At 48.4% G+C, this 23766-nt stretch overlaps 1 protein-coding gene across 1 annotated transcript in view; it reads right to left on the bottom strand.

Moving 5' to 3' along the window:
- Positions 1–23766, bottom strand: part of TENM4 (teneurin transmembrane protein 4) — a 1193139-nt gene that overhangs the window by 156975 nt on the left and 1012398 nt on the right. The window lies entirely within an intron of this gene.

The raw sequence follows: 23766 nt of genomic DNA, 5'->3' as shown, positions 1-23766 counted from the left end.
AATTCAAAATGCTATTCGTCAACAAGTAATTATTTTGTCTTGCATGGGAACACGAAATGCTATTTTTATTAACACTCTCCTTGTTACCTCCAGAGTGAAACCGAGTCTGTCAAATACATACAATTTAACACCTGTGAAAACTTCCTAAATAAAAGGTGTGCCTCTCTGCATCACACTTCTGTTTAAAAATGGCTCTCAGTCTTGGCTGTGAGGCCTCAGGAAGCACGCCTTCTGCACTAGGAAACAACCCTGCTGCTTTGTATGTTTATGATGGGTGTGTTTTGATAGGTGGCACTTTGGGATTCAAGACCTTGGACCTTAAAAACAGAGGCAGCTGGTTTGGGTTTATTCTCCTGGAGTCTGGGTGTCCTTTACAGACAAGTAGAGAACAATGCCCGGGGTGTAAACACGACGGTGTGATGTAAAACAAAACATTTTCATGATAAAGAGTGAGTTGTTCCTTACAAATGCATTTCATCTACTAAATTTTTGTTTAATGCTGCAGACTAAAGCCCTCCTCCAGTCCATCACCTGAGGATGTTACACCACGTCAGCAAAATTATCACCTCTCAAGTGCCTGAATCCAGTAATCAACAGCTGAAATGTGACCAGTTATCTTTTGCAAGCGTCAGGTGTGACTTTGCACTGCATGCCACAGGTGTGACAAGTGAACTCTTAAGCAAGACACAATGTACTTGATAAAATCTACCAATAATACAGAAAATAGCGGATAGCGTGTTATGGGCGGCAAAACCATAATTATGATGGGAAAATTGTCGCCACAGAACCAGGTTTTTCAAGTGGCACAGATGGCACCATATTAAGAAACGCACATTTGAGGCAAGCGAAGCAGTACCGTAATGTATTTTAATACCAGATGAAACCATTTAGAGGTATGAAAAAAGTGTATTAGATATCAGGAAAGGCCTGCCGACCACTGACACACCTTTCAACTGAAATCTCATCGCCGCAAGCCGCCATACCCCCTCATCTTCACAATGCAGTAACACTTCCACCACTGCCCATACGGCAACCTCACAGTACTACCACTTTCACTCGGGGGGGGGGTGGGGCGTTATATAGTACAAGCTCGAGCCGAAGGTATCAGAGCGCTTTACATGAGCACCAGTTGTGTTACAGAAGGGCACATTCATTTTGTCAAGCACGGGGAGATGAAGTGATTTGCCCAAAATCAAAGGCTGTTGAGCCTCCCTGCCGAGACTCAAACCCCGTTCCCCAGCTTTGAGGTCGACTGATCTAGCCGTTAGGCCACATGCTCTCATACTTTCGCTGTGGGGAACACCTCATTCTTCATTTTCTGGCATTGGTCATAGGCAACTTCGCATGCACCAGATCAGATCTCTCAAACCTACAAACTTTCACATGTTTGATAAGTCATGTCACACTTTGCTCCATCTGTTGACTCTCCTTAATTCTGCGGCTGTACTACCGAATATCGACCACTAGAATATCACGATACAAGAATATTTAGGGACAAAATATCGAAGGGTAAGTGCATATCGGAAGAAAAGATTTACTATTACTAGCTACTTAAAAAAAATCCTATTTTTGATATAACATCTCAATCAATCAATCAATCATGGCATTTGTAAAGCGCACTACATACCCGCGAGGGTCTCAAGGCGCCGGCGGGAGCGTGGGGGGGGGGGTGGGGGGGAGAGCTGCTACTGTTCGCAGAGCCAGGTCTTGAGGAGTCTTCTGAAAGTCAGAAGGTCTTCGGTCTGCCGCAGGCGAATGGGGAGGGTGTTCCACGTCTTGTTGATGTTCTGGTGCCGATATTCAGGGTGTACAGCAATTCTGTTCCTCACTTACTCCACAAGAGGACCCCACCTTTCTTGTTCTTTTCCAAAATATTGAATTTGTTGCGTCGTCTCTGCTTCAGTAGATCCAGCACTTCTCTATCTCGCAGAGATCTCAAAGGGGTCACACAATGTGGCATTCTGAGATACGCCCATAGAATTGATCTACTTGGATCTAACTTAACATCTTACATGTTTACTAACTAACCTATTTATCTTCTCGGCAAATCCATTCCATTGAGGATAGCAATGCCACTTCTTGTGTATCGCACCAGCGTCCTTATGAAATGCTTGAATATTATTGGATGTAAAAAGAACCCCATTGCCAGACTACATGTAAACCCTTCCCTAGAAAAAATATTAGTGAGAAAAGTAACACGATTCTTTACATCAGTATCCCTCACAAACTTTGCCTCCACCTATTTGGACATGTAATGTACAAGGACCATGGCAAACCTTGGGCCATGGATAACACCCGAAACTGACCCATAAAAATCAAAAAAACAATTTCTCACAAACTACGCTCAGACATCTCCCCTCCAACATGGGCAGAAGCCGGATTTTCAGCTCTTTATCATGCTGAGAACAGACAGAAAAATTCTCCACCTACATTAAGCCTTAACTGCTTGGCTGATGTACACTTCGGAGAGCCGAGAGCTACATAGGACACCTCAGCAGCCAATGAGCATTTCTGTAGCATCCAAGGCCCTCATATAACAGAGGTGAGCAAAAAAAATATTCAGCAGAGAAGCTGCCAGAGGACCTGGAGAAAAGGTCGGACGTATGGTGATGAAGCTTGCTGCACAGCGGGGGATTTGAGACTAGGATTCGCCTGATCTTCCACAGGTGTATCTTATCGCGATCATGGGATATTACAATCATGAGCGCATTTTTTGCGGTTCATAACCTGAATCTTATTAGGAGACTGGAGGTTCATCTGCCTCAGAATCGCAATACCTTATGATAACAGAGAAGTGTATAGTGCTGTATTGAGCCTCACAGACACAGAGAAACCAGTGGAATCATGCATTTGAGGACTATGGCACATATGCACAAAGCAAATGGCCTTTGACCGGGGAGCCGAACATGGTGGATCATTTTGGAGAAGTGCTTCGACAACGCTGACGCTTTCCAGCAGCTTCATACCCACTTGGTGGCCTAGTGTCCTACAAGTTTGTGATTTACACAGGCTGTGACCTAAAGGACAGAATCCACAGCACCTGGTGAGCACTATTTTAAGAGGAGAGTCCTTCTATTCATTGGAAATTAGTAGTTTGGAAATCCTTCGCCTCTCTGCGGATGCCGCAACTCCTAAAGCAGCAGGGTCTTCGTTCGACTGCTGGTGCCGGCAGCTAGCAGAGCGCTGGCTCCACCTTCCGTGCCCTCTTCCGACACCCAAGTCCCAGCCTCCCCTTCGATTTCAATTGGCCCTCCATAGAGTGAATCAGACATGGGATGTGACCCATGTTAACTTCTTGTAAATATGTTGCCTTATTTTGTGAATTCGTAGCCCAGCGCCACCTCCTTAGGCAAACTAATGGCTTGAAGTTATCGTAGAGGCGTTGACAGTAAGGACTGAAAGCAACGAGTAACATCCTCTACTACACCATTTTCCATAGTTGCTGAAACAATCTCTCTTTGACCTCATCTAAACCCAACATATGGAGGCATGTTTTCAAAAAAATAAATAAAACCCTTGGTGAAAGCAGATATGCCAATCAATGTTCTGCTATGTCAAATTAGGGCTCCAATCACCAAGCCATAAGTCCTAATTGGAGCAAATGTATAGCCGGTGCCCTCAGCTATTGACGTCAAACGACTGAGCCGGCACTCTCGACTGACAGCTGGTCTCGAGAGCTGCTCTCTACCACACTGTTTCAGCATCAGCCCATCTAGGCTAACTTGGCAGATTTTCAATACCGCCAAGACGCAACGAAGAGCTCTTATGTGCAACGAAAGCCAAGCGATTTTGGCATTCAGCGCATTCCGACTTCCCCTTCATGAGCATTTTGTAGGCAGCTTTCAATTCAGGAAGATCAGGCCGTGTAATTAAAACCAATTGAAGGTAAATGAAATTCTGTGGAAAGATGAAACGCTTGTCGCTTATGGTATAAAACACCCATTTATTTGATTAAGTCGCGGATCGTAGTGAAGAGCTACTTGTGTGCTAGAACTAAGTAAGACACACAGCTAATTAGCCCTTAAAACCGCAGTGCATTTTAACGAACCTTGGAAGTGCTGAATATCCGTCAGAGGAGCCATTACTGTAAATTCCAAAACAGGTCTTCGAGGTCCTTTCCGGGAGCGTAATGCCAACGCTGTCGGCCTTTACGGGTGCGTAATGCCAACGCTGTCGTTTGAGAAGGTAAAACAGCACCCAAGCCTGTGTAATTAATGCACAATGCTTCTTTGACTTATGGTAATGCTCTTCCTCAGAGGATATGTGGGTTCTCGACTACATTCGTGTAGGCTAGAGCACTACATGCAGTTTGATCTTTCTCCCGTAGGCAGGCTGTGAAAACTCAATAGCAATTCTCTCCAAGTGGGAGAGCCGCCGGCCCACGTCCTCTGAGAAGTCAACCTGAAAGCCATGTCCTAACTGGCCAGAAATCACAGATTCAAGCAGTAAGAACAGCCAAATGTAACCACTAAGTATCAGATAATGTCTTACTTCAGATGTATAGCGACACAACCCTCAGGTTTCTTAGTACCAGTGTTAAAATGTGCTTCCAAATTCATAATTGGCCTCAAGACTGGTCCATTTTCCACAGAAACTCCAAAACAGTGAACCATAAACTTTGAGCATTTCAAGACTTCGCCTGAGGTCCTTGCATTTGAAACCTCTTAACACACTCCACTCAATATTGAGTGCAGCCACCGTAAACTCCTAAGTCTATATATGCGTGACCGTACGTCTTCGGCTTCCCAGTCTCTCCTCTAGCTGCTGATGGCTAGATGTAGCACATTGAAACCTCTCTGCATAGTGCATCAGGCCATCAATGGCATTTGACCACTGTTCCTTCTGATTACATTTTGTACAAATTACCAAACTAGGTTGCTCCGTTCTAGACTAGTTTCACTGTGGGTGATCACTTCCTTCAGAAAGTCTTGCACCGATGGGAGTCCCATGTCCATTCAGACGGCCAAGCTGTGGAACTTTCTCCAAGCAAGAATGAGGAAAACCATAAACCACCTTGAATTCCAAAAAGTAGTAAAGACCTGGTTGTAGGAGAGTAGGAACTGCTTCACATGTTTACCCCCACTTTTTGCTTGTGTTTCACTGTTTTTCGACTTTAGTCTGGCTGGGACCCTGCTATTCAGGGCCCCAGCCTAGCTGCTTCCTCTCTAACTTGATTGCATGTACTTTAGGTACACTCCAGATTGGATTCTGGGGTACCCTTGTGAGTCCCTAGTATATGGTATACTATGTACCAAGGGCATAGATACCCCAGAGGCCTACCAGGGGCTGAAGCATGTATTGTGCCACCCCTGGAAAGCCCTCCAAAATGACACCACAGGTCTGCTACTGCAGCCTGGGTAAGGTGGTGCATGCACCCCTTACTGAGGTATAGGTTCACTATACCTCACCTATCACTGCACATAGTAACCTATCGGTCACCCCTATGGCAGGCCTTATCAATCCTGAAGGCAGGGTGCTTGGTTATATGCGAGAGGGTGCCCAAGCAATAGCTGAGCCCCTCTGCAGCCTTCGGAATCTCTTCTCCGGGGTTGTCAGTGGTGCAGCCTGACCATATACTCTTAAGTGCATTATATCTTAAACAGTTAATCCTAACTTTGGACTGACTGCACGGAAACATGTCGTGTTTGGTGTCAAACACCTTGGAATCATACCGCCACATCAGTTCTTGATGTGAGGATATGATCCCACCCTTCTAGAGGGAGAGACATGGCAGTACTGGTATACCGGGTAGAAATCTAATAGAACCCTGGCATCACAAAATGGATGCTACAGCCACAGACACAGTCCTGGCCTCCTGCTGCTGACTGAAACTCCGGCAGGGGAGACCTGGACAATAGGTTTCCTGTCACAGGGAGGTGTAACCACCTCCCCGACAGGATGATGTGTATTGGGGCTGGGTGGGAGCACTCTCAGAGTGCTTTGAAGTCCTGCACTGGGGGCACATTTGGTGTCCCTGTGCATAGTCCAGCTCAAACCGGTTCAGGGGCTTCCAGCCCCTGCTCTGGCATGAAACTGGACAAAGGAAATGGGTGTAGCCATAGGGGGTCCCTGGAGCTAGTCCAACCCCTTCCTTAGGTATAAGTAAGGAACCTCTGTAACCAGAACTTTAGATATCCCTGGACGAAACTCTGAAGCTGAATCCTGGACCTTCGACGCTCTACTAAAGACTAGATGACTGAAGAAATCTCCCTTGGGGTCAAGGAGTGACTCCCCTGCTTGGCAGGCACCAACGAAGCAATTTGCCGGTCTGCATCTCCGAAGCTCCCGCCGGACTCCGAAGTATTTGCAGCCCAGGAAGAGGATTTCCGACATCTCAGAGGCCGACCCGAGTCCCCAGAAAAGCTTGTGAGTGGCGTGGAACCGGAACTCCTGGTCACCGTGCACTTTTGCAAGTGCATTGACTTCCCGTCTCAAAGCCGTGCTTGGGCTCACTTATAGCCCCCAACCTCGAGCACAGAATCCACCGAAGACTGTCGGCCTAGTCACCCCGAGTGACCCGTGGGCTGCCATTTTGTGTTTCGTCTCGAGGTCCCTTCGCGATCCCTGGTCCGTTGACTGGTGGGTCCCTGAGGAATTTCCTTGGGCTTCCCTCATTGCTCCAGATGTGCCCTGACTCCTAACCAAGTGGTGAGTCCCTCAGACCTTGCTGGTCTGCACCGAAGCAGCTTTCTCTTTTCTGCGTGGGTTGCTGTTGCCAAGGCTTGTTGTGTCCATTCCGGGCACCGACGCTGCAGCACTCGACATCCTTCATGGGACAGCTCGAATCCAGCTCCTGGTCGTCCTCGACGCCTCCTTTATCGTGGCTGAAGAGTCAAGCTTGACCTTCACCTGAAATCACCCGACATCGGTGGGCATCCGCCTATTGCCTTCCTGGTCACTGACAAGTGACCCAGACTCTGTCCCCTCTGCTTTCAGGTTCTTCTCGACTTCGATCCAGGCTTGGATCTCTTCAGAAACTTCGCATCTTCCCGGCAGCAGCACTTCTTTGCCAGCTCCCGTTGAAATAGACGACGCGACCCAACACCATTTGACACCTATGCACCCGGCTTCCCTGGGTGAGGTAACACGAGTACTCCAGTGCTCCCGTGGGTGTTGACCCTAGAACTTCCTAAGTCCCAAAGGGTTTGGTCCTGACTCGTTTCTAAGTGTCCCTAATCTTTAAAAATCTAACCGTGACTTTCCCCATAGAAGCTAACGGGAGCTCGCAGCTGTGTTCACCCACTGCACACGGCCCCCGTGGGTCCCCTGTGTCACTACCTTGGGTGGTTCTTTGGGGTCCCAGCGATTCTACAGGCTCTAGGCCTTGTGTCTAGTTAAGTTGTGGTTCTTATACCACTATTTTAGTATATGGTTTGGCTCGCCCCTAGGGCCTGAGATGTATTTGTGCTATTTTACTGTGATATTTGAAGTGTAACTTATGTGTTTTGACCTCTAGTCTCATAAAGAGTCTAGGAGGGTGTGTTTAGATAGAAATACATATATTTTTTATATATACCTGGTGTGGTTTTCTTTCATTTAGGCACTCAAGAGATTATAGACTGGAGAAACAAGCTGCTTTACATTCCTTCAAGACGTAGCCTGAAGGCTGCTCTCCATAGCTACCACTAGGATAGCTTTCAATAAAGGTTGTCTTTAACCTACAACCAATAAGGGGTTGTTTGAACTGGTACAGGGTGTCCACTATAACTAGTGGACAGCATATACCAGGCCAACTTCTCACACTGGTTGTTTCCAAAAACATGGTAGATTTGAAACAGACAAGTGATGGTTTGTACTTTCAAGAGTACATATTTGTATGATTTCACCTTTCCATGTCACTACATGTAGAGAAACGTTTTCCACAAAGCAGCTGCAGCAAGTGTCTTAAACCAGGGCGTACGTAACTTATGCAATTTGCTGTAGCATGATTATGCGAAATTCCACCAAAATTACATGAAATAAGATGTGGAGCATAACCCAGCATTGAGGACTATTTTCCTATTGCAAAATTTTTGCTTGTATCCAAAGTGGACCAATGAATGCATTTTGCAGTAAACAAATAGCACTACATGCAACCGAACATGAACAGCAGCCAGCAGAAACCTCTCCCGCTTGCTAAGTTTGTTGTTCCTGTGCTTCTGTGGTAGGATTTTGTGCCAAATTACTAATTAATATGCGAACGGGCGTAGTTGCTTAATTTTCGGTAATTTCGTGTCAAAAAGAAATGCAGAATTACCAAAACTACTCTTGTTACTCTGGAGTATATAACATTTTGCCCAGGCCCAATCCTTATAAACCTTCAAACTAACAAGCCAGCACATATAAAGGACACCCCAGGTACCCTAGTTTCTATAACCACTTTGTGACCTTGATTTGGTTTTGACGCGCTATACAAAAGCTGAACTACAGGACAGCCACAGCAACAGTCACACCAACCCACAATGGCCGTGTTGGTTTCCACGTACCATCTCCTGAAGCCTTGCAGGGAAGCTGGCTCTAACACTTGTCACTGCCCCAACGTCTTGAAGAGACTGACTTCACGCTGCATCTTTCGGCGTTGGCCATGTGTAGACATCAGTGCTCCATCACTCTTGCCGCTTGGACTCCACGCAGGCCGCTCTCAGTTTTATTTTCTGGGTCCCTGCCTTTGGCTTCAGTTTTCCTTCTAACAGGCCTGCAGCTGCTTCTGAAAATGTGATCAGAGGATGTCCCACAGAGTATGGGAATGAGCATGAAGGGATGTAACCATCTGGACTTGTTCATCCTGAACTTTCAAAGCATTAAATCGAACAGCCTCTGCCCGGTGCCAGTTAGTTCCGTAAAGGGGCAACTACAACCAATGCGGCAACAGTCTATGTACAATGGTCAGATACCTACAGTGTCAACAGAATTTCTGTATGTATTATTCAGATATGTAGAGCCAGGAGTAAGAGGAGAAGTTTGTTTGAAGATGGTTTGTCAAATTTGGGTTGAGTGTAAGATAGGCTACTTTCGAACATAATATTTTTTGTTAACTCGATTTACTGAAAGTGTACACAACAGTCGATCAGAATAACTATGGATAGTTTATTACTGCAACAAGGCAAGCAGACTGCTGATAAAGGTAGAACTCTGTATATTAATAAATTACCCCAATGAGTGGTACTCAGTTGGGTGCAGGGGAACCCACTCGGATGATGCCAGGAAGTAGTTGTGAGCACTTGAGGATTGAATCACTGGCCGATTTCAAGACTGCAGTGCCAAAACTGGTACTTGCTGTTACTGAAACCAAAAACTAGAAGAGAATGTGGCCTAACGGCTAGAGTGGTCGTCCTCGAAGCTTGGGAACCGGGTTCGTGTCTCGGCATGGACCCTCAACATCCTGTGATTCTAGGCAAATCACTTAATCTCCCCGTGCCTAAAAAAAGAACGCGTACATCTGTAATGCAACTTGTGCTCATGTAAAGGTCTTGGATACCTTCGGGTGGAGTTCGTCCTATATAAAACTACCCTCCCAAAACAAAAAAAGAGCGTGTCTATGGACTAATGAAGCTCGCAGCTTGACCGTCTCTGTCAATGACAAATGGAAATAGCTTCTTTTAGCATCTGTTCCAAATGGATACACAGCTCTTCTCCTTTCTATAGTAACACATCTAGACTGCTTTAACTGCAGGCAGCAAGTGGTACACATCTCAGACATCTTGATAAGGTGCTTCAGCCGCCGCTTGTGATCTGTGAATTGCTGGCCACAGTGAAACACGGTCTGCGGACGTCGTCCTAACTGTACTAGGCAGAGCTACTTCGAACAGGTCAAGTGTCCCTCAGACAATGAAGCCATCAACGGACAGGACCATCTATCCCAACCATATGCACAGAAAATAGAATGCAGCAAGGGTGAAGACAGTCTTCTTGAAGACCCAGCAGAAAAGACCTTTGCTAGGGACTTGAATAAATCTAGCTGTTTACAATTGCATAGTCCATCTCTGAACATCTGCTCTTCATTCAGACCTCTTATAGTTCAATTTTTTTTTCATTCTAACCCTCAAATTCTCTCAAAAAGTTATCCTATCCAAAATATCAGTTCTTACAGCCTCGCTCCAACTGAACACTGTCGCACCTTCCACTTTGGTCCTGTTCACGGCTCCCTTCGGCTTTGAAGTGGTCTCCATCTCACAAACCATTGAACCGTATTCCTTAGTCATCTTCAGCACTTGTTTATACGTGTATGTCAAACTGGGCTGTTCCACCTCTCTGCCTCAAATACCCAGTTTTCTGAAAAGTTTAGCAGCTCCCACTTTCCTACCACAGTTGTACCTCACACCATGTTTGGACCATTTAACTAAGTTTAGACCAGACTTTATAGAAATATTTTTTTGTTCACAGCTCTCTTGCAGCACCAAACCTTTTATTATAAAGTCAATTAGCAGGCACGGCTGTAACGGAGGACCGCCTCCATTCTTGTAGGTGGCGTGCCCCTATTCCTTGAAGCATGATACTGAAGTATGGGCAGCTGTTGCACATACATTGGGCATATTAACAATGTAAGGGTACGACGACTTTGGTTTGGCCGCGCAGTGATTTATATGTTGGCCACAATTAAATCTGAGCGAGATGCGGCACCCGCTACGACGCTTCCGGCTAGCCTACCTTCTCTAATATCACTGAAGAAATGGCACACCCTGTGAATACAAAAAAAACAACATGTGCTTTCAAATGACTCCAGGCACAGGACAGGAGCCAGACTGGCTATATCATGGTGGGGTGTGGTGGGCTGAGGTTCACTTTACTGAGATCGCGCGCTTTTTATGCCAGTGCGCTCAATGGCATGGAACTTCGCCCCCTCTGTGGGTTTTACTCCTGGATAACAATACTGCACACAAAAATTGTAAATATTGCAACCTGAGGGACTGAGTTTAGCCTCTGATGTTTAATTCAATGCCAGCACTCTCTGGGACTGGAGCTAAAGCTTCCTGGAGAATGCGCGAGGCCGACTGCGCGGATGAGAGAGGGATATGGCAATTGAATTTTATCTCCATCTAGGAACTTAACCTCATTTCTGCACCATTAAAGCCACTCAGTCTGTCTGTCATTAATGAGAATTACATTTTGTCTCACAATATGAGGTAAGATTTTTTTTTTGCGTCAGTGAAATTGAGTTAACAGATGAAAATGCAGTACAAAATGGAGTAGAGTTAACCAGCCGCCGCTGACTCGTCATTTCTTACCCGCTTACCTATATGCCACCGTAAAAGCCTCCAGAGATTGTCCGCTGGCACCTCCATCTTGTGTCTAGGCTGTGTAACTGGAAATGGGGGCGACAGTGAGGCTGCCACTGCCTTTGCATTAATAGAATGGAAAACTCGCGGTTCATGGATATCACCCTTGTTTTGGTAGATAGGGAATCAAAGGGCAGGAAAAAAAAATATTTGCTCAGTCGCACAGTGTGGTCAACTGGGAAGCTGGCACCGAATTTTATATCTTCTGGTACAAATGACTTGCCCGAGGGTTTCTCTTGCCTACAAGTTGCAGGATGATCCTAACGATATGCCATGTGGCTCATATCGGGGGTCTGCCTGAACCGAATGTCTTTCCAATCCCCTTTTTACTTCTCCCCCTCTACCTTCTACGCCCCTTCAGACCTTTTGTCTTTGTTATGTTTTACTTTTAGAACTCATGTTACTGTGAAACACTGTCTTTTGCTATTGTTATTTTAGTCTCCTGTAACGAATGTAATTTTGTAACTTGTGATTCCTCATGTAAAGAGCTCCGATACCTCCGGGTCTAGCCAGCGCTATATAAAACTCTTCAAATAAAATAAATATCCCAGCTGAAAGCAATTGTGAATTACTTGGGTTCGTCGTTGACGCAGAGATGTCCTTCAAAGGACGCAGGGTACCAACTCTCCCTCCTGAAACACAGAAGCCCTTCACTCAACAATGTAAGACTTCATCCCCTTCCACCTGGATAGAGGCATCGTACTACTCTACGACCTTCCCAACTCCACGTGGGCACCATGGAAGGCTTCCTACGGGGTCCGGCTCGCCTCATCAAGGACCTGTAGAGATATCACTGCATCACCCTGACACTGAAAGAACTTCACTGGCTCCCTCCTACAGGTCTGGAGCTTCTTCAATAACAACTGGACCACGTCCAAGGCCGCTTTATGCGTACATAACATCTCCAAACCTCAGGCCTCGCACTTGAAACTGGTCCAGGACTCTGCTCATCCCTACACTCCCAAAAGGGGCACCCAGGATACTGGCGGGAAAAAGAGCTTTGCGTCCCTGTCAGGGGCATAAAGCAATGTATAATGCTACTATACAATACGTGGCCATCTGAAACAGCACCTATGTGTATCTGGCTGTGTAACATGTCTTTTATGGTGGGCATCACCATATGAGGGTAGACACTGCCAGTTGGGAGGCGAGGAAATGTAGGGAAGCAAAGACCAGAAGGAAGGCCCTCTCCATCAATGCTCCCCCAATCTAGGACAGCACCTCCACGTGCATCAGAACTCCCCCAGCCTTCTGGGGTCTAGAAACCGAGACATGTCAAGTCCGAACACTCCCACCTCCCCAGTTAGGCACCTACCACCTCTGCTCAGTTGCACCCTTGTAAATACGCACCCTTGGTCCACGGCCCTCTGTTCATCCCTGTGTTCACTGACCAGGGCACGGTCTCTGCTGCAACGTGGCTCACGTTGTGTTCTGTTTCTTCTCTGTTACAGGCTTTTTAAGGTGTAGAAATGAGTCTGCTCACCAAGGATACAAGTCATGGACTCCAACGCTGACTGAAGATGTCCCGGGGCATTTCTGAAGGTGGGGCGTGCCACGCTGAGGCACGCTGCACTATTCAACAGGGCTGGGATATAGATGTTTCCTGAAACATAAAGAAGAACTGGCAATGCCAGGTACCCCCCAAGCTAGTCCTGGAAGGGGGCCCCAAATGGGTTTACTAGATGGTCAATGTCTAGCTGGCATGGTGGGTTATTTCATCTGCAGCAGGGGGCTTTGCACAACTTTTAGTTAACATTTTACCATGCCTGACTAGCCAATACAGGCATTCATCTTCCCGAAGCTAATGAGAATACCATAATACCACTAAGTGGGGTAAAACAGTTATCAGCCCTTTTGAGACCTGAGCGAGTTGTCGCGTTACAAATTAAAAAAATACTATTATTAAAATTTCGAATATCCATTTTGCCGACACATTTTGTATGGAGCGGAGTCCCACCGCAGGCTTCAGAATGCACCATAAACATAAGGTAGCATCCGTGCTTTGATATGTGTGCGCCTCTCCGTGAATGGTCTCATTGGACAACTCAGTGGGCTGAAGCCCCTGTGGTGGAGTTTCTGGCGCAGAATGGATAGAACGTATTGTGGGCCTGGTACCTTATATGGCAGGGGGTTTCATTATGTAGCAGATACGCTGCATGTCTAGCTTGTCATAAATAAACGAAGGGCGGAGAGCGCAACAATATGTTTGTATGCGCGGCCAGATCTACAATCTCTGTTTCCTTGCCTTTCTTTCTGTACTCCCTCGTTAGATACATTTCCTTTCTAGCGCTGAGAAACCCTGGAGAAGCTGTAGCACTTTGGAAATAAACATTTATTTTCCTCAAAAGAAAAGGCCCTTAACTAAAAAAAAAACATTTAAAATGAAGAGGTTCTTGGTGAGAGAAAAATACGAAACGGTGTGCGCCGGATTCCACGCAACAGGGCAGGTAAGTGCCTTGCACTCGAGACTTCAACGTAAAATGTGTTGTCCGATTAAGGCAGCCCGAGACGTCACTTTAATTACAAAAATAAACTAACGCTTCTATATTGTGAAGGCGATGTGAGGCGGCGCACTTTGGAGGCTCCTCAAACGCTGCAGCAAACGAGCTTGGAGTCCGAGGGAGCACCAAGGGGCACACAGAGCATCAGAGGCGGCGAGAATGCGATAAAGGCGGGAAACGCTTTGGAAGAACTGGACACCAAGAAAGATGCCGTACAAGGGTAACATAGTGTGGCACTCAGGGGCTAGCAAGCCCAGGTAAGTTCCACGTGGGCGGAGGAGCGTCGCCCCACTGCTTTCTCGCAGTGCAAGAAGCAGAAACATAAAATGGTATTTTAAATACCATTTTATGTTTCTGCTTCTCGCACTGCCAGACAGCAGAAGGCAGGGTTTGGTTGGGGGCGGGCGGGTGGGTGGGCGTTCCTGCTCCAGGCAGGGGAGGAGTGGATAGCCCACTGTTGTGGGCTGACCCGTCATGCACACCCTGCATTTTCTTTATGCAGGCTGCATATGCAGCCTACATTGAGAAAATGGCCTCCCCATTGACGCCTGTGGGGTCGGCATCCGAGCCAATCACAACGCTGCCATTGGAGCATTGTGATTGGCTTGGGGAGGGAGGCTGCCTGCTTGCTGTATGGAGAGGAGAGAGGAGACGTGGTGCGAGACCGGAGGAGATGGTAAGTTTTTTTTGTTAATCAAATTAAATTACCCCCATCCCCCCTCCTTAACCCCCTCTCCCCACGTGACCCCACCCGAGAGTCATGCTGGCCGCGAATGACAGGTGCAGCAGGTGCAGCGGCACCGAGGCCCAAGGAGGGGACTGAGGTGTCCCCTTTATGCCATTTACTGATTGTTTTTTGGGGTTTATTTTTTTCTACCAAAGCAGGGCGTGGGGCGACTGCCTTGCTTGCATTAGGGCCCTGGGCGCACTTGCTACAGCAGTGACTGTCCATCTATGAGAGAACAGACGAACTGCATAGGAAACCTCGGAACCTGAAGACCTAGGAGCGAGTCCTGTGGTCACCTGCGGATTTGTAAACAAAAGAACTTTATCTCCTGGTAGCTTAATTTAAGGGAGAGGTGTGGCGCTGCGGCCAGGGCGACTGACTCCAGAATCTGGGGGATCAAGGTTTGATCGCCGGCGGCAGATTAGCCCAGCACCATGCGACTCTGGGCAATAGCTTGCTTCATCTTCCCGACGGCCCCCAGCGCCTAGAGACCCTTACGGGGGAGTGTTCACGCTTTACAAATGTGAATTATTATTATTATTATTATTATTATATGTACAGAGAGATGTGATCTAAAGAGAAATCCGCACTCGGAGTGTCTTGTACATACAAAAACAAACGCAATATATCAGGGGGAAAAAGCCACGGAATTTAAGAAACAGGTGGCGAACCGGTATGCGGACAATGAATTCTGTGGTTATTCCACAGGTTAAATCTGAAATGCAGTAGTTAAAACCACTGTGAGGGTTAATTAGTGACCGAGCCACGTGTCTGATTTCTTGAGGCTAAATACCATGTTACTCAATTTTAGCACGCCTCAAAGCTCCTTAATAATTCCAGTGTTGTGCCATTATCTCCTACCCTGCCTTTAAGAGGCTGTGGTCTATCGCTGGAATCTCCGTACCTGCCTTTAAGAGGCAGTGATCCCTTCCCAGTATCTCCGTACCTGCCTTTAAGAGGCAGTGATCGCTCCCCGGTATCTCCGTACCTGCCTTTAAGAGGCAGTGGTCTGTTGCTGGTATCTCCTCCGTGCCTGGCTTTAAGAGGCAGTGGTCTGTCGCCGGTATCTCCATACCTGCCTTTAAGGGGCAATGATCCCTCCTCGGTATTTCCGTACCTGTCTTTAAGAGGCAGCGATCCCTCCCCGGGTATTTCCGTACCTGCCTTTAAGAGGCAGTGATCCCTCCCTGGTATCTCTGTACCTGCCTTTAAGAGGCAGTGGTCCGTCGCCGGTATCTCCGTACCAGCCTTTAAGAGGCAGTGATCCCTCCCCGGTATCTCCATACCTGCCTTTAAGAGGCAGTGATCCCTCCCCGGTAGCTCCGTACCTGCCTTTAAGAGGCAGTGATCCCTCCCCGGTATCTCCGTACCTGCCTTTAAGAGGCAGTGGTCTGTCGCCGGTATCTCCGTACCTGCCTTAAAGAGGCAGTGGTCTGTTGCCGGTATCTCCATACCTGCCTTTAAGGGGCAATGATCCCTCCTCTGTAGCTCCATTCCTGTCTTTAAGAGGCAGCGATACCGCCCCGGGAATTTCCGTACCTGCCTTTAAGAGGCAGTGATCCCTCCCCGGTATCTCTGTACCTGCCTTTAAGAGGCAGTGGTCTGTCGCCGGTATCTCCATACCTGCCTTTAAGGGGCAATGATCCCTCCTCGGTATTTCCGTACCTGTCTTTAAGAGGCAATAATCTCTCCTCGGTATCTCCGTTCCTGTCTTTAAGAGGCAGCGATCCCTCCACGGTATCTCCGTACCTGTCTTTAAGAGGTAGTGATCCCTCCCTGGTATCTCTGTACCTGCCTTTAAGAGGCAGTGGTCTGTTGCTGGTATCTCCTCCGTGCCTGGCTTTAAGAGGCAGTGGTCTGTCGCCGGTATCTCCGTACCTGCTTTTAAGAGGCAGTGATCCCTCCCCGGTAGCTCCGTACCTGCCTTTAAGAGGCAGTGATCCCTCCCCGGTATCTCCGTACCTGCCTTTAAGAGGCAGTGGTCTGTCGCCGGTATCTCCGTACCTGCCTTAAAGAGGCAGTGGTCTGTTGCCGGTATCTCCATACCTGCCTTTAAAAGGCAGTGATCCCTCCTCTGTAGCTCCATTCCTGTCTTTAAGAGGCAGCGATCCCGCCCCGGGAATTTCCGTACCTGCCTTTAAGAGGCAGTGATCCCTCCCCGGTATCTCTGTACCTGCCTTAAAGAGGCAGTGGTCTGTCGCCGGTATCTCCATACCTGCCTTTAAGGGGCAATGATCCCTCCTCGGTATTTCCGTACCTGTCTTTAAGAGGCAATAATCTCTCCTCGGTATCTCCGTTCCTGTCTTTAAGAGGCAGCGATCCCTCCACGGTATCTCCGTACCTGTCTTTAAGAGGTAGTGATCCCTCCCTGGTATATCTGTACCTGCCTTTAAGAGGCAGTGGTTTGCTGCTGGCATCTCCCTATTTCCCAGAGGCCCTGTCTGGGTATGCTGCGACTTGTGGTACAGTCCCCCTAAGCCCTCATCCTTCTTGGGTTCTGTGATTTCCACAACTCCCACAAAAGGTGATGGGTGGAGTGCTTGTCAATATTCTAAAACCCAGCAAAGGCTTGAGGTAGCATTCCAACCCATCCTTTTTCACCCATGGTGGAGCTCTAGGCAAAGACCTGCCTTGTGCAAATCAGCACTGCCTCTGCCCCTCATGAGAACAGTCCCCCGCAATCTTCCAGAAGGAACTCAAGCAGCCCTACACCAGTGTTGACCTTCTTAGGACTCGGATCTTTGATCCAGTGGCGCATGGAGCATGGGGTCCATCCAAGTCAGGCCACGGCCGGGCCTCTTACAGCGTTACATTAATCACACAAAAGGTGATGGGAAGAAAGCTGGCGAATAGTCTAACCACTGGTAGTCACTCAGGGTAGCATTCCAAGCCATCATTTTTAAACCCACTGAGACATATTGAAAATGTTGAGATTAATGTATTTGTGGAATCCTTTTACTAGGATTGCAAGGAACGCACGTTTCTACCACAACACCCAGGGCTTTAAGTGGGCCGGGTCTCACTGGGTCTGAGCACCGGCAGTTTTTTAAAGGGGGCCTCGAAACGGGTCTCTATAGGGCTCTGTTTCATGCGCTGGCACCGGCGGTCCATTTTGTTCCGGACTGCAGTGACAGCAGGCCCTTGAGGTGCGCTGCTCACACTGCTCACTTCTCACTAGGGGAGACATTACGGCATGATGTCATGCCTTGTGAACCTTGTAGGGAAATCCTATAAAGAGAGTCATTTTATCTCTGGATTTCCCTTCTCCTTTTTAAACTCAGGAGCAGCGACATTGTTGTGGTGTCACCAGGGCTTTAAGTGGAAGCTTTTTCAATATTATATACAAGCCATAGTTGCTGCTTATTTGTCTTATGCAACTAACAACCATTGACAACGCCTATAGTCCTGGCTTTTTGTAGGTATAATGATATTTGTTGCATCATATATCTGAATGCAATGACAGAAACAGCAAAATACAAGTCGGGCGGCGCTCTATGCTAAGGACAGGTTTTTAGCTTATGTGTTTTAAGCCACGCCCTGAATTACATTGGCCACGCCCCTTTAAGAGACCCCCCAGTTTTTTCATCCCACTTAAAGCCCTGACAACACCAAACTGTATTGACTGCACTGGGCTTGAAATGATGAGAGATTGAGATGGTCGGGACAGAACGGAAACCTTTGACCTTAAGGTTATACCCAGAGCTCAGCAGAAAGTGCTGGGGGTACGACTTAAAAGAGTGGGGATTCGAGGAAATTATCCATGACAAAATGGAGGACGGAACAGTGGGTCGCACGTACGTCAGCTTTTCTCCCATCCTCAATGATGACGTGCCACCTCAGTGGTGTGTCGGGCGGCGCGAGCTTCTTTGGCTACAGAAGGCTCACACACCTCGAGGCCCGGCGGACACCGTAGTTATCAGCTCCTGCTGGCTCGCGCTCGCTGAAAGCTCACGATGGCCACCGTTTGTGAGGCCAGCCTGACCACAAAATGGATTTTTGATTACCACTGTGTGGGAAGGAGAAGGCCATGCCTGCCACCCATTACAGACCGCTTTCTGCCAGGGGCTGCCCATTAACCTGAAATACATCTTTCCCTGTGACGGGCGAGCCAGCACTTAGCGCAATCACTTACGGAAGTTCACCAGCAACAGCGCCTTAATTAGATCTCACCTCCTAATTCATACTCTCCACAATTTGTAAGTAAATTGCTTGCAAATTGTGTTCTTTAACAAGGCTCGGCTGTGAAGTAACGTGCACACTGAAGCAGACCCGGCTCATGAACACAACCATTAAGACCTTTAGAAATCTACGGCGTGCCAACAGGGACAAAAATCAGGTCCCCGCGCAACTGGGGCGTTAGGATGTTTCACGAAATGTACTATTTTATTTCCATCCCTTTTTACCATCATCCTTTTCCTGGGACCCTAGATTCTAATACTGTACCGCATCTTCTCCGTTTTTGTGTTTAATTAATTCTTTTTAAGTCCATTGTCTCTTCTATTTCACTTCCACTGCCTTCGTGTTTACTTCCACCGCCTGCTTCGTTACTTTACCAGCCTCCTTTTGTACCTCAACCCCTTCTTTACACCGCTACTCCCATTTTCACCTCCATCTTTTCCATTTCTATGTCCACCCTCCTCTTCATTATTCCTACCCCTCTCCTTTTTTACCTCAGCCCCCATCTTTTTACCTCCTTATTTCCTTTTCACCTCCGCATTTTTATCTTCATCTTCTACTTCTCTACCTTGCCTTCTTTTTTACCTCCACCTCTCATTTCTACCTCCACCTTGTCTTTTTTTTTACCTCTTCCCACCCACTTTCAACCACTCTTTTCTCTTTTTAACTCTGTCTTATACTGTTCTGCCTCCATCTACTCTTATTTTTTTTAGGTCTAAGCCTACCAGACAGCACATCCATCTAGTTTGCTGATGACATCTTGGGGACATTGATAAAGCTTCCTTGGGAATGCATTCTGCCCATTGCTTACCATTGGCTCAATGGTTTGTAACTCACATTCTCTGGCTTTCGATTTGCTGGCTTTATTTGTTGTCGCTGTCCAGCTTAAATTCGTCCTTCCCAAGGAATAAAGCCTTTTCACATGACCTCTCCTTGTATTCTTCCAGGAGTGCTGCTTTCTGTAAACAGGCCTGTAAATCTGGTTTTTAGCTTGCCACATTTACTGTGCATTCAAAGGCAGAGGTCAAATGTGAGGCTCTGTCTTCCACAGACTTCAAAATGAGAAGATTTATGTGACACCATATCCACATACCTCACACTGGTCCCCAATGGATCTCCACGGCTGTGTTCGAAAGATCAAAGTCACCCCAGAAGGGCTTGTATCCTACACACAGCCCTACATCTTCACCTGCCCAGCTGCATGAAGAATAAACCACACCCGGCTGGAGGTGGGGGATCCAGAAACGAAACCTCTCCCAATACTGGAGGTTCCCAAACAATGGACCAGGCCTAGGGAAAGGTCTACGGGATGATGCAAGATTGACTTCATGCATTTCCAGAGAGACTTTATGAGATACGTGTTCAGAATGTCCTGTGATGTTATCCTGTTTCACAGTCTCCTGGACAAGCCAAGGCTGGAGAACAACTGCTGGCTTTCTGGATAAATGGAGGGACAGAGGAGAAGAACATACATGAATGTTTCACGTCTTACTCGCTCCCTCTTCAAGCTTCCTCATGTGGAAGGGTACAGTCTTACGTCGAGTGCTCCCGTGCGGCTACGCCATGCTGCACAAAGACCTTACAGAAATGAACGTTTGCACTGAACGCATCATTAGGAGTGCCCTGGTATTTTACCTCTGCAAAAACAACAGTTAGAACAGAATGCAGAACAGTGTCATACATTCACCGTAGTACAGAGATCTCGGCCTAAATCCATTATTTTTTTGCTCACCATGCCGTTCCAGTTTGAACCCAGCCATATGCAAATCAGGCACAGGGTCAGACTGATTTGCATATGGCCATGTCTGAACTGGGGTGGCGGAGTGAGCTAAAGAATGATGATGGATTAAACCCACATCAGTTGACTGGGGGTGAGTGTTTGATTTGCTCAAGCGCCCCGTCCATCATCCCCTTTGGTATCTCTTTGTTCGCCCTAAGTTGTCAGGGAATGCCCAGACGTGGGTCCCTTGCTCACTTTGCCACTGGATTCAAGATAGCCTGGCTGATGAGGGTTATGAACCTGAAACCTGTCCCAGGATGCTGGTTTACGGTCCAGGGAAGACATGGCTTGGCAGTTCGGGCTGGACTGTTCCCATGAGGCACAAGGTCAGACTGATTTGCATATGGCCATGTCTGAACTGGGGTGGTGGAGTGGGCTAAAGAATGATGGATTAAACCCAGATCAGTTGACTGGGGGTGAGTGTTTGATTTGCTCAAACGCTCCGTCCATCATCCCCTTTGGTATCGCTGGTATTTTATCTCAGCAAAACCAACTGGGAATTACCCGATATTGTTGTATATCCTTAGGTAAGTACTATTTTCTAATTCCACATAACTTGTATCAGTTTACGCACTGAATTCCTGAATGCCGTCTCTTCTTGGCCTCTTTTTTCCATGTACATTTCACCAGGTTTATCGTGGTGAAACAATTGCTCTGTCACTAGGTGCTTGCCCTAGATACCCTGTCACTAGGTGCTTGCCCCAGATGCTCTCTGTCACTAGGCGCTTGCCCTATATGCTCTGTCAGTAGGTGCTTACCTTAGATACTCGGTCACTAGGCGCTTGCCCTAGATGATCTCAGTCACTAGGTGCTTGCCCTAGATGCTCTGTCACTAGGCGCTTGCCCCAGATTCTCTCTGTCACTAGGCGCTTGCCCCAGATGCTCTGTCACTAGGCGCTTGCCCCAGATGCTCTCTGTCACTAGGCGCTTGCCCCAGATGCTCTGTCACTAGGCGCTTGCCCCAGATGCTCTCTGTCAGTAGGCGCTTGCCCCAGATGCTCTCTGTCACTAGGCGCTTGCCCCAGGTGCTTTGTCACTAGGCGCTTGCCCCAGATGCTCTCTGTCACTAGGCGCTTGCCCCAGATGCTCTCTGTCACTAGGCGCTTGCCCCAGATGCTTTGTCACTTGGCGCTTGCCCTAGATGTGGTCTGTCACTTGGCGCTTGCCCTAGATGCTGTCTGTCACTAGGCTCTTGCCCTAGATGCTCTCTGTCACTAGGCGCTTGCCCCAGATGCTCTGTCACTTGGCGTTTGCCCTAGAAGCTCGGTCACTAGGCGCTTGCCCCAGAGGTTCTCAGTCACTAGGTGCTTGCCCTAGATACTGTCACTAGGCGCTTGCCCAGATGCTCTCAGTCACTAGGTGCTTGCCCCAGATTCTCTGTCACTAGGTGCTTGCCCCAGATGCTCGGTCACTAGGCACTTGCCCCAGATGCTCTGTCACTAGGCACTTGCCCCCGATGCTCTGTCACTAGGTGCTTGCCCTAGATTCTCTGTCACTAGGCACTTGCCCTAGATGCTCTGTCACTAGGCACTTGCCCCAGATGCTCTGTCACTAGGCACTTGCCCTAGATGCTCTGTCACTAGGCACTTGCCCTAGATGCTCTGTCACTAGGCACTTGCCCTAGATGCTCTGTCACTAGGCACTTGCCCTAGATGCTCTGTCACTAGGCGCTTGCCCCAGATGCTCTCAGTCACTAGCGCTTGCCCCAGATGCTCTGTCACTAGGTGCTTGCCCTAGATACCCTGTCACTAGGTGCTTGCCCCAGATGCTCTCTGTCACTAGGCGCTTGCCCTATATGCTCTGTCAGTAGGTGCTTACCTTAGATACTCGGTCACTAGGCGCTTGCCCTAGATGATCTCAGTCACTAGGTGCTTGCCCTAGATGCTCTGTCACTAGGCGCTTGCCCCAGATTCTCTCTGTCACTAGGCGCTTGCCCCAGATGCTCTGTCACTAGGCGCTTGCCCCAGATGCTCTCTGTCACTAGGCGCTTGCCCCAGATGCTCTGTCACTAGGCGCTTGCCCCAGATGCTCTCTGTCACTAGGCGCTTGCCCCAGATGCTCTCTGTCACTAGGCGCTTGCCCCAGGTGCTTTGTCACTAGGCGCTTGCCCCAGATGCTCTCTGTCACTAGGCGCTTGCCCCAGATGCTCTCTGTCACTAGGCGCTTGCCCCAGATGCTTTGTCACTTGGCGCTTGCCCTAGATGTGGTCTGTCACTTGGCGCTTGCCCTAGATGCTGTCTGTCACTAGGCTCTTGCCCTAGATGCTCTCTGTCACTAGGCGCTTGCCCCAGATGCTCTGTCACTTGGCGTTTGCCCTAGAAGCTCGGTCACTAGGCGCTTGCCCCAGATGTTCTCAGTCACTAGGTGCTTGCCCTAGATACTGTCACTAGGTGCTTGCCCTAGATACTGTCACTAGGCGCTTGCCCAGATGCTCTCAGTCACTAGGTGCTTGCCCCAGATTATCTGTCACTAGGTGCTTGCCCCAGATGCTCGGTCACTAGGCACTTGCCCCAGATGCTCTGTCACTAGGCACTTGCCCCCGATGCTCTGTCACTAGGTGCTTGCCCTAGATTCTCTGTCACTAGGCACTTGCCCTAGATGCTCTGTCACTAGGCACTTGCCCCAGATGCTCTGTCACTAGGCACTTGCCCTAGATGCTCTGTCACTAGGCACTTGCCCTAGATGCTCTGTCACTAGGCACTTGCCCTAGATGCTCTGTCACTAGGTGCTTGCTCTAGATACAATGTCACTAGGCGCTTGCCCCAGATGCTCTCAGTCACTAGCGCTTGCCCCAGATGCTCTGTCACTAGGTGCTTGCCCTAGATACCCTGTCACTAGGTGCTTGCCCCAGATGCTCTCTGTCACTAGGCGCTTGCCCTATATGCTCTGTCAGTAGGTGCTTACCTTAGATACTCGGTCACTAGGCGCTTGCCCTAGATGATCTCAGTCACTAGGTGCTTGCCCTAGATGCTCTGTCACTAGGCGCTTGCCCCAGATTCTCTCTGTCACTAGGCGCTTGCCCCAGATGCTCTGTCACTAGGCGCTTGCCCCAGATGCTCTCTGTCACTAGGCGCTTGCCCCAGATGCTCTGTCACTAGGCGCTTGCCCCAGATGCTCTATGTCACTAGGCGCTTGCCCCAGATGCTCTCTGTCACTAGGCGCTTGCCCCAGATGCTCTCTGTCACTAGGCGCTTGCCCCAGGTGCTTTGTCACTAGGCGCTTGCCCCAGATGCTCTCTGTCACTAGGCGCTTGCCCCAGATGCTCTCTGTCACTAGGCGCTTGCCCCAGATGCTTTGTCACTTGGCGCTTGCCCTAGATGTGGTCTG

This window comes from Triturus cristatus, chromosome 8 (assembly GCF_964204655.1).
Source record: "Triturus cristatus chromosome 8, aTriCri1.1, whole genome shotgun sequence".
NCBI lineage: Eukaryota > Metazoa > Chordata > Amphibia > Caudata > Salamandridae > Triturus > Triturus cristatus.
Note: the sequence above shows the minus strand (reverse complement) of the source record. Positions and strands in the feature narration are given on the sequence as shown.